Below are 10612 nucleotides of genomic sequence, written 5' to 3' on the forward strand. Positions count from 1 at the left end.
AGACACTGAGGTATGTTTGTATTAGTATAATCAAGCAAACAAAAGCCTGCAGGCAGCAAATATTTTCTAAAAGATTTCTGTATATGAAGGAAGTTGTAAAAGATTCACTGCTTTCTTTTTAGCCATAAATACAAATGAAATTCTGTCACTGACAGAAAAGAAAATGGAAGGAACTGGAGTTCATCATACCAGACTCAGAAAGACAAGTATCACATGTTGCATATGTGGAATCTAGTCTAAAAAAAAGTAGAAGGAAAATAGAAGAAAAGATGATTTGGGACAGGAAAGGGTAAGGGGAGAAAAGAACAGAAAGGACAATGGGGGTGCATAAGTTGGCTTAAAGCATATTATGTACATTATGAAAATGTTACCATGAAACCCACTGCTGTATAATTAACATGCACAAGTAAAAATGTTTGTTTTTCTTAAATAACAACCTACCTCGAAGCTAGCTAGCCCCCTTTTCAGTCGAGGACCAGGTTCTATTTATCTAAAACTACTGACATAATGGAAAGTATTATTTATTTGCAGAAAGACTATAAAAGTTATCATGAATTCAATGCACATTGGCTTCCAGTCTTTGCTTCCCAATTTCTTAGTTTAGTTTTGGCTCCTTCATATCCTGTCTTATTTTAAGATCTGTAAAATTGTAATTCTATCTTTAAAATAGACTATATTTTTAACTGTGCACCTGTGCAGTGCTTTGAAATTAGTTGAAATCTATATAATTCTACTCATAGGAAATGAATTTGGCTAAATGAATCTGGGTGATGTGGTTGAATCAAAATAGGATTCATAAAGATAAGCAAGATTTATTCATGATGCTTGGGTTTGAAATTGGGTTCTAAATCTGTCATTGCCCTGAAAATTGTCAGATGTCAATTGTCACACACAAACACAAAAAGGCCAAATACACTGTCAAATCCAAAGCTGAAGAAAAAGAAAAAGAGCTCAGAGTTCCCAAGAGAATCCTGACGGCTGAACAATGTGAAACTGGATCCAGCACATCTTGGTATTAAATTAATGCTGCTCAGTGAAGATTTACATAAATACCTGGAAGGCCACTGGTATGTACATGTAAATGAGACCATGGGAGCTTTTGATATTATCTGATTTATGGCCTTAGATGGGTATTTCATGATTCAGATTTCCACTCTACATCCCAGCTTTTATCTCTAGAGAATGGAGATATTTCAGTGCCCTTTATTCTCATACCATATTTCAAGAAAGTATGTCTCCATTTGGATGTTTTGCTCTTTACTTTTTGTACCTGAAATGCCAGTAGGTTTAATATTGGCATTCATAATCCACAAGAGCTTTCAGCCATCTTTCAAACCAATCAATGTTGAAATTCTTAATATTTTCTTTCCTCCTCTTTCCCCTCCTTCCTCCCTTCTTTATTTCCTTCCTTCCACCTTCCATCATTCCTTTCTTTCTTTTGGCGAGGATGGAACCCAGGACCTTACCCATGCATTCTAGGCAAACTCTTCTACTTGGCTACACCCTCAAGTCTCTCAATGTTTTTCTGTACCAATAAGATAATATGAAAAATTGGTACATTTGATGCAAACCTGTTTCTTCCTTGCCACACTGGACTTCCAGTTGCCATTTGTACTAGAAGGTGGAGAAGTAAACGCATAGAAGAGAGAGTCAGAATACAATAAGACTGGCTGTTGACTGCAGGACACTGTTGCCTGCCCTGCTGGTAGCATTACATAATTTTGACCATGGAGGTACCTTTCCAGGACTCATTTGAAAGTGTCACATAGCTGGTACAAATACATCTGCTTGGGCAGAAGCAGTGTCAGAAAGCAGCAGGCCCAGTCTGTACATCAACTGGCTTCAGGCAGAGGCAAGCAAAGTCTAGCGATTTTGTTTTTTCTGTAATTTTTTTTTGTCTGTTTGTTTTGGACTCAGGGCCTGAACACTATCTCTGAGCTTTTTTGTTCAAGAATAGTTCTTCTACTTGAGCCCTAGCTCCACTTTTGGCCTTTTGGTACTTAATTGAAAATAATGAGTCTCACAGACTTTCCTGCCCCAGCTGGCTTCACACTGCAATCCTCAGATCTCAGCTTTCTGAGTTAGCAACTCAGGCATCAGTCTCCAGTGCCTGGCTAGTTATTTGTTTTTAACCTATTTTCTGAATGATTATTAGGCTTACCAAAGTCTGAAAACAGTGAATGCTTCCTATGCATGCACAAGATCCTAGGTTATTTCCAGATAACTGGAAAAGAGAAAAAAAAAAGACACCAGCACCAAACTATATGTTTTCCTAGATTCATCAAAAGGGCTGAAAGAAATTTTAAGTAGTGCCTTCTTATTACCATGCAATTTTCTATTACTTAATACTTCATGAAGTACTGTTTTTGGTGGTAAGCTTCTTGCACGAACACCACTGATCAACCGCATTTCAACCTAGATTCTATGTTAACTTAAACTGGCATTGAGGAAAATCTAAGGCTGGCCTTAAACTCTGTATTTCTGCCTCAGCCTACTGATTACTGGGATAACAGCATCACGTATCTGGCTCATTTCAAGGTTTTTGTATACTCAATGGACTGAAGGGAGAAGGAAGAATGGAGATGGCCATGATGGAAGGAAATGAATGACTAGGTGGTAGAAAGCAGCAGCTCAGCCCTGTTGCCTGATAGTTGTGCTTCTCAATCTCCTCAACACCAGGTCCTCTGCAAGGCTGTTTATCCCCCACCTTGGACCTCATCCTCCCTCAGAACTGCAGTATCTACAGGACCTCAAAGGAAGCCCCTCCACGCTTCCTCCAGCCTGTTGGACTGTTCTTCCTCTTCTGACTTTTGATCCTTCTAGTTTTTCCTCTTCATAGTGAGGCAATTCCAGCTCTGATCTGATCTTCTTATTTTCCTCAATTAGAAGGGATCCAGGACTGGGAGCCGGGGGGGGGGGGGGAGAATGTAATTAACCTGAACTTCTTTAGCTTGGTAATTTGGCATGGGCATAGCCAAGGGATATCTTTGATTTCTCCAAGCTTGAACCATCCTGCCTGAGATTCTACAATTGGTTTTGAAATGGAGAAAGACTAGATCAGGGAAAAGGAGGCCTAGAAAGAGCAGCCAGGAATTCAGAGAACCCCCCCCAAAAAGAAAAAAATATTCATAAGTAATAGCTTGATTAAAAGCATAGATGCACTATTTTCTTTTTAAGACTCTCTCATAGGTTGCAACACTTAGTAAAAAGGAAAAGAGAGCAGTTCTCTCCTGACCTTGCCCACTTGCCCTAAGTGGACTCTAAGACCAGAGTAAGGATATCTTAAACTTATCTAAGAAGGAAGGAAAGAAAGAAAGAGAGAGACAGAGAGAGAGGAAGAAAGAGGGGAAGGAAGGAAAGGAAGAAAGGAAGAAACTTACCTTGTGGAGAGGAGGATAGGAAAGAAATACTTGGGGAAAGGACTCCTATTTGCTGTTATTTTTGTTCCATTTCTACATAAGTGGAGGCTTTTTAGCTGCAAGCTTTTGGTGTCACATGATATGTGATCCAGCTTTCTCTCTGCAGGTGTAACATTTTCCAAATGTTATCTTGGACTGTGTTAAAAGAAATGAGTCTGAAAAAGTTAATTGTAACGGGAGGGGGAAAATAACACACTGTAGGAAACCAGAATATGTTAACTCCAAATGCGCCATCTAGTTTGATCTTGCAAAACATGGAATAAGGAGGAAAGAAGAGGAGGCAGAAGAGTTGAGAATAAATGAAAGAAAAGATGATCATGAGTAATTTTGGCTTAGAAAAGAGGGTTTTGAGTAGATAAGAAATGGTGACAAAATGGTGGGATTAGTGGAATAGCAAATCTAGGGAGAAGGAGAAGTGTTACACCATAAATTTCTGGTTTTCTTTGGGACTACCAAGGGAAATCAGAAATCCCCCTGAAGTCTGTTCCTCCATTGTTAATTTTGGAGATGTGCTTCATTCTATTTCAGTCCCTTAGGAATCCAGATAAGCAAATAGTTGCTCCTTTTCCAGATTGGTTCCCCTTAAAACATGGTCCAGGCTTGAGGCAGGATAGATAGATGACGAGACAAGGAACTTATATTATTTTTAAGCAAATTTCAAAAGGACCAGACATTAAGACAAGAAAATAAGTAAAAGGCAGTTAAGCCAGACTCATGCCTGTAATCCTAGTTACTCAGAAAGCTGAGATCTGAGGATCATGACTCAAAGACAGCCTGGCAAGCATTGTTCATGAAACTCTTATCTCCAACTAACCAGCAAAAAGACTGAAGTGGAGCTGTGGCTCAAGAAATAGAATGCTAGGAGTCCAGAGTTTGGCCTAGTGGATAGAAGGCTTGCCTAGAATGCACGAAGACCTGGGTTCAGTTCCTCGGTACCATTTACATAGAAAAAGCCAGAAGTGGTGCTGTGGCTCAAGTGATAGAACTCTAGCCTTGAGAAAGTCCAAGGACAGAGCTCAGGCCCTGAGTGCAGTCTCCAGGACATGCAAAAATAAATAAATAAATAAAAAGAAGGAGGAGGAGGAGGAGCAAGAGGAAGAGGAGGAAGAGAGTGCTAGCCTTAAGAAACTTAATTAAACTCCAGTTCCATAAGTTACCCCAAACCCACTAAAGATTAAGAGTTGCTATATAGGGCCGGGAGTTTGGCCTAGTGGTAGAGTGCTTGCCTAGCATGCACGAAAATCGGGGTTCGATTCCTCGGTACCACATACATAGAAAAAAAAAAGTTGGAAGTGGTGCTGAGGCTCAAATGGTAGAGCTCTAGCCTTGAGAAAGTTCGAGGACAGTGCTCAGGCCCTGAGCTTAAGGCCAGGACTGGCAAAAAAAAAAAAAAGAAAGAAAGAAAGAAAGAAAAAAGAAAAAAAAGTTGCTACATGACCTGAGTATCAGTATTTGCCCAGCTCAAACCACGTAAACACTACAGATGACATTTTGTGTCTGTAATTGTGGTTTCTTGGAGAACAGGAAATGTGTTTCTCTCTTTTCCTCATGTCCCCGCCTTAATCCTGTCAAGCTAAAATAAATCCTTGCTAAAACTTTCACCTTGGGTCACTCTCCTTTTTGTGAGACACTTTAAAAAGCTTTCTAGGAGTGGATCTCAGACACAACCTGGGAGGCCAAAGCAAGCCCTCATCCATCCCGAGCTACAGAAACTGGTAAGCCTGAGCCCTGACTAGTGAGACCTGAATCTCACGAAGTTTGGAAGAAGTTTCTGGAAGAAGTTTTGTCTGTGGACTTTTCTCAATCTCTAGGTGAGCTGTGGTTCAAGTTCTCTGTCTCCCCTCTGGACTGAACATCAAAGGGTAACTGAGGCAGGGATGGGCCAGACAGAAGGGGGGAAGCCATTTCATGGCACCAGTGTATTTTCCCAGCCTTCCAAAGTGAACTCAGATGCATTGGATCCCAGGCTCGATTGGTGCCTTAACTGGTATGTGACTAGCTACTGGAGCAACTTTCTCTGTACTGGTTTCCCTGGATTTCTCTCACCTAAAGCTAACCTCTTCAGTTCACTTAAATTCATTTTAATTCACCATTCTTCCCACTGGGCCTTGCTTTGGAGATGGGCCTTGTTTTTCCCTATTGTAGACATGTCGGAGCCAGGGGAAAGAACGAGTCACGTTCAGGTCATTTACATGCAGTAGTGCTGGACCAGTCTGTCCCCTCTCAGAACTAAGGCACTGAGCAAGGTTAATTTGTGCGAAGTCTGCAGTTAAACCTCTGGGCCAATTTAGGTGCATGCACGGTGGAAACAGACTTTCTTGTACCAGAAGTGACATAATGAATTCCTTGATGCTCGCAGCTGAAGTCTGAGTAGACCTTCCTCTGGAGGACAAGCAGAACCCTGAAGCTTAATCCTCCAGATGTAGGTATATGTTATATGAACATATAAAATATGGGTTCACCCCTCCCTTTCATGGAGTTGCTCCTCCTCCAGAGACATAATGGGGTGTCGTCACACCCCCTCCTTCCCTCAGGTGGCATGAGGAGAATCCACATCTCTCCCTGCATCTTAGGATACTGGGATGCCTCTCATTCCTAATACCCTGCAGAAGCTCTTCATCTCCTACTGGAATGTACCTGGCCTTATTGTTTGCTGGAGAACCAAAAAAAAGTGACCTGGAGATGGGAATCTACATTCTAACATGATCTTGCCATTAGATTTCTTTTGTAAGAAAAAGGGGGAAAGCTGTAATAAAAAAAATAAAAAAGAAAAGAAAAAGAGGAATGCCCTGGATGACATTAGCTAAAGGTCAGGAGGGCAACCATTCCTTAAATTTTTATAATGCATCTGGATTTTTGTGGTTATGAGATGCTCTGTTCCTTGTAAGAAACTTCATTCTATCTGCTGTATACATCTTAAGACAGACAGTTATACTCAGCGTTCATGGACTCGTCTCTTTTTCTGGAATTACTTCTCCTTCAGAGACATGTCACTTCAAATTAAAAAAAAAAAAAACAATGACTTGAAGCCTGGTGGCATTTAGTTGGCTCCTGCCTGTAATCAGGAGACTGAGATCTAAGAGTTGCAATCAACCTGGATGAGAAAGTCTGTGAGACTCTTATCTCCAGTTAACCACCAGCGATCAGAAAGTGACCCTCTGGCTCACAGTGGTTGAATACTAGCCTCGAGCAAAAAAAAAGTTCAAGGAACAGCATTGAGACCTGAGTTCAAGCCCCACAACTGACCAAAAAAAAATTTTTTAATTCCTTATCCCTCTAAGGACTAAAAGGAATCAAAGTCAGTTGGAATTAAGGTAGATAAGGAGACAGGGAAATTTAAGCAACTAAAAAGAACAGCTAAACTTTCCTCACAAGCTGTTAAGCTACACACGAGAGTTAGGAAAACTATCTAATCTGACTTCTTTGAAATATGGAAAGGATTAAATAAACCTGTCCTCTCTCTTTTTTTTTTTTGCCAGTCCTTGGGCTTGAACTCAGGGCTTGGGTGCTCTCTCTGAGCTTTTGTTCTCAAGACTAGTGCTCTTCTACTTGAGCCACAGCTCCACTTGCAGTTTTTTTTTTCTTCTGTAAATTAATTGTAAGAGTCCCTTGAACGTTTCTGCAGGGGCTGGCTTTAAACTCCCATCCTCACTTCTCAAACCGCCGGAGTAGACAGGATTACAGGTATGGCAGCCTCACCCTTCATACTCACTTAAAACACGTGTCAAGGATTAGTAGTTGCTAGAATGATATAATGATCTGGCTTTGTCCAGCTCAAAAAGTATAAAAGCTACAGATAAGAGCTGTCATTTTGTGGTTTTGTTTCCTGTACATGGAACAGGCAATGTCTCCCTCTCCCATTTCTCCTGACTTTAATGCTTATTGTACTAAAATAAATCTTTCATCTTATGAGATTTTTTTGTGAGACATCCTAAAATGCCTTTTATGAGTGAATCTCAAGGAACTCAGATTTTATGTGAGAACTGGGAAGCTGAGGAAAGCCCCCATCTACCCTCTGGTGACAGGCTGCCCTCACTGTCCTCCCTCCCATCTTAGCCTCCTGAGTGCAGGAATTATAGTCATGTACCTGGCATGATGGCTCCCTTGGGTATTCTTCTAACTGCAGAACAAGGAAGCCTTGAGGACTTCCAGGCTATAATACAGGGAAAGAATGTGGGGAGTATCGAGTCCTTGGCCAGAGGTTCAACTCTAGGAGGTGCCATATTGTCTGTTCTAGCCATTCCCTCCAACTGCCAATCAAAGAGACAAGTAGTGCTAAAGCAGAAAAAGGACTAGCAACTAGGTAACCTTGAGCAGAAAGAGGGAGGGTGAGCATTTCAGTTCATCTTTGGGGTACTGACATGAGTTTCTGATTTAATTAGAAGAATTAGAGAAAGAGATATGCATAATTAACATTGTCAAATGTGTGTTGGGTTGATGGATTGCTCAGGATTGGGTCAGTTGAAGCTTTGTCCCAGTGAGAAAGTCACAGTTGTCCCTCTCTTCTAAAGAAAGTCATAATTGTCTGCAAGGCAGATTCCACTCTTGTCACTTGATGCGTATCCTCATCAGGCATGTCATTTCCAGGAATCAAAGTGACAGTAGGAAAGACTGGCTCAGATCAAAGAAGACAGACATAAGTGGAAGCAGAACAATTCATAGGCTTATCAAGAGTGGTTGTTTTTGTACAGTGCACCCTTTCTATCACACTATTCTGTTTTCTTCATTCAACATCCCACTTATAATTCTTCTGAACATTTTGTGTTTTATTTATCTATCTTTAATATAGAACGAAGTAAATCTTCCTAAGTTATTTATGGTGATACATTTATAAATATATTTTAGGCTGGGCACAGTGGCTCATGCCTGAAATCTTAGCTACTCAGGAGGCTGAGATCTGAGGATCATGGTTCAAAGCCAGCCTGGGCACTGAAGTCCATAAGACTCTTATCTCCAATTTACCACCAGAAAACCAGAAGTGGGGTTCTGGCTCAAAGGGTCGCTTAAAGCTGAAGAGCCCAGGTCCAGAGCTCAAGTCCCACAACTGACAAAAAAAAATATACATTTTACCATATGGTCCTCTATTGTTGTTATTATAGTACATATATTACATAATATTCTATGTATATGGTTATCTTATGGTTCATGAGACTATTACCTCCAACTAACCAGCAAAAACCTAGAATTGGAGATGTGGTTAAGTGGTTGAGTGCTAATCTTCAGAAAAAAAGCAGTTGACATTCAGTCATCAGTCTTGAGTCTCACTTCTAAAATTAATTTATCTTCCTACTGTATTTTTCAATCAGCTTGGTCTTTCGTGTTCTGTAACAATTATTTGAAGTCTTTTCTCATTTTTAGCCCAGAATATTTCGAATTGGCTAAAGAGCTCCCTATTCCAAATCTCTATCCAGATATTTGATAGGTACTTTTAATTCGTTATGTTCAAAAGTGAATTCATGGTCTTCCCCCACCTAAGACTGGTTTCTTTCCCACTAAATTGTGTCCTCCAAATGCTTCAGCCAGAAGCCCTAATAACCTTTGCATCCAATCTAATGCCAAATCCTGAGGACATAATAAATTAATTCTAATAAACTTCCAAATTCATTCTCTACATTCATTCTGCAGCCATTCCAAGTGCAATAAATAAATAAATAAATATCCAGAGAGCTAATTATTCATGTCTGTAACCCTAGATACTCAGAGGGTTGAGATCAGAGAGTTGTCATTCAAGGCCAGCTCCAATTAACCGGCAAAATACTGGACTGGAGTAGATATGGCTCAAATGATAGAATGCCAGCAGTAAGAAAGCTGATTGAGAGCTTGAGGTCCTGAGTTCTTGCTGTGATACCAGCATACACGCACTTCAAATCTTCTGAACCACCTTCCCAACGCAAATCTGATTTGTAACAGCCTAGTTGAATTGAGTATTGTACTCAATTCAATGATAATATATATATATATATATATATTGTGGGGGGGTCATGGGGCTTGAACTCGGCCCGGGTGCTGTCCCTGAGCTCTTCAGCTCAAGGCTACCGCTCCACCCCTGGGCTTGGGCGCTCCACCCCTGGGCTTGGGCGTTGTTCCAGAGCTCTTCAGCTCAAGGCTATGATCATACCCTGGAGCCAAGCCTCACTTCCTGTTTTTTAGAGGTTAATTGAGATAAGAGTCTCAGGTCCTTTTGTGCTTGGGCTGGCTTTGAACCTTAATCCTCAGATCTCAGCCTCCTGAGTAGCTGGGATTACAGGCGTGAGCCACAGCGCCTGGCAATGTTTGCTGTTTATCATAAAAATAATAGAAAGTATCCAGACACAATGGTACATGCCTGCAATGTCAGCACTTAGGAACCTGAGGTTCAAGAGAGTCTGGGGTTCAAGATCTGCTTTGATTTTTGCGACTGTCTCAAAAGCAACCAAACAATGAATGAATAAAAAGTGAAAGGTTTTCAAAGAGTGGCATATTTGTTGTTTTTAGTGCGGTTCTTGGGGTTGGAATTCAGGGTCGAGGCACTGTCCCTGAGCTTGTTTGCTCAAGGCCAGCACTCTACCACTGGAACCAGAGCTCCACTTCTGCCTATTTTTTGGGGGTGCTTAGTTGGAGATAAGAGTCTCAAGGAGTTTCCTGGGCTGGCTACGCACCACGATCCACAGTTCCCAGCCTCCTGAGTTGCTAGGGTGACAGGCATGAGCCATGGATCCCGGGCCAGAAATCCATATTAGCAATTTTAAAGTATCCACACACTATCAGGAAATAATCACTAAGATTCCAAAATGCCAAGTCACTGTGTACAGCTGTGTGAAATCACTCTTAAATGCCATTTAAAACCCGACTGTCTCAGCTGTTACGTAATACTAAGGGCTCAGGGGCCATGAGAGTGGAGATGTGCATTGGACCAAAGAAACGAAAGAAAAGGAAACACCACGAGCCCCAACTCATGAAGCCCCAAGAGCGCAGCCAAGGGTTCATCCACAAGTGGCTAGCTGTTCACCTCCCCCGGGGCATGGCTGGCTCCTGCTCCCCGCGCGCAGCCCTGGCCCCGGCGGTCCAGCCTGCAGCGGCCGATGGGCCACGTCTTCGCCGCCTGCCCTCCCAGCCTGGACCGCGCGGCCCGGGTTCACACCTCGTCCCAGGTTTGGCCGTGGGCGTGGTCACGTGACGGGCGCGGGCCAATCAGCGGGCGGCCCGCAGCATCT

Source organism: Megascapheus bottae, chromosome 6 (assembly GCF_031878675.1).
Source record: "Megascapheus bottae isolate mThoBot1 chromosome 6, mThoBot2.hap1, whole genome shotgun sequence".
NCBI classification, from domain to species: domain Eukaryota; kingdom Metazoa; phylum Chordata; class Mammalia; order Rodentia; family Geomyidae; genus Megascapheus; species Megascapheus bottae.